This window comes from Penaeus monodon, chromosome 25 (assembly GCF_015228065.2).
Source record: "Penaeus monodon isolate SGIC_2016 chromosome 25, NSTDA_Pmon_1, whole genome shotgun sequence".
NCBI lineage: Eukaryota > Metazoa > Arthropoda > Malacostraca > Decapoda > Penaeidae > Penaeus > Penaeus monodon.
In genome coordinates, this window is record NC_051410.1 from 16260810 (window position 1) to 16261362 (window position 553).

The following is a 553-nucleotide window of genomic DNA, read 5'->3' on the forward strand; positions in this document are numbered from 1 at the left end:
TTCATTTCTTATTTATGAGAAGTAACATTTTCTCAGCCATATGATGTAGAATTTTACATAGAACTAATAAACAACTAATTATTTTCATAATTTACATATATTTGGAATACCTGTATCATTTGTATATTGTCTTTGTTTCCTGAATAATTATAGTTACCTGTCTCAACCAGATTGACCGTGAGAGAGGGCAGTTGATCACCCAGACATTCAAGGAACTCAACACTCAGTACAACAACTATCACCGTCGAGGAACACAGTCATCACCACCGTTGGCTGTCAACCGAGTTAAAGTGACATTCCGTGATGAGCCAGGAGAAGGCTCTGGTGTTGCTAGATCTTTTTATACAGCCATTGCAGAGGCCCTGCTATCAGGGGAAAAACTCCCGAGCCTGGAATCTTGCCAGGTGAGGCCAAAAGAAGTATGTTACCTGCTCATTATGTTTCTTAGGCTTGTAACTTTTTTTTTCCCATTTAAGATAAATGTTAACTTACCCTTTTATCTGTTTTAATTTTCATTAAGAAACACATTTTTCTAGGCTTTCATTTGATGTAA